Source organism: Trachymyrmex septentrionalis, unplaced genomic scaffold, assembly GCF_001594115.1.
Source record: "Trachymyrmex septentrionalis isolate Tsep2-gDNA-1 unplaced genomic scaffold, Tsep1.0 scaffold44, whole genome shotgun sequence".
Taxonomy (NCBI): Eukaryota; Metazoa; Arthropoda; class Insecta; order Hymenoptera; family Formicidae; genus Trachymyrmex; species Trachymyrmex septentrionalis.
The window spans coordinates 2,918,767-2,919,242 of record NW_017305611.1 but is presented as its reverse complement, the minus strand read 5'-3'; the positions used below and the strand labels follow the sequence as shown (position 1 = coordinate 2,919,242).

The 476-nt window shown below is 24.8% G+C and overlaps 1 protein-coding gene across 1 annotated transcript in view; it reads right to left on the bottom strand.

The window, feature by feature from the left end:
• LOC108751355 (echinoderm microtubule-associated protein-like CG42247) overlaps positions 1 to 476 on the bottom strand; it is a 19,468-nt gene that overhangs the window by 17,378 nt on the left and 1,614 nt on the right. The gene's annotated exons all lie outside the window — the stretch shown is intronic.

Here is a 476-nt window from a genome sequence, read left to right as displayed (position 1 = left end):
ATGTTAATAAATTTTTTAATCATAATTCACAACAACATTTTTATAACCCTCCAATTAAAATATTGGATTAGATGCTAGTCAATTAAATAAACATACTGATTAGAAATGGCATACATCGTGTATTTCTTTTTTTATAAACATTTTTCAACATTTTTCTATATATTTTTCCAAAGAGCTTTAAAAAAAAATTTGATTTCTCGAAATAATTTTTAATATTTTCGGTATATAATTACAACGTTATTAATGTCACAATTATATATATATGCGATCGATATATTATTAAGTAATATTTTTGAAGTACATATGCATTATAAAAAATGTTTAAAAATATTTTATAAGATTTCGTTTTTGCTTTCATTGCATGTTACGCAAACATTATTGTTTACAAATTACTAAATTAATATTGTGTGCGTGCGCGCGCGTGTGCGAGTGAATATATATCACACGCTCCTATCCTCCTCCACCTAGTATGTGTA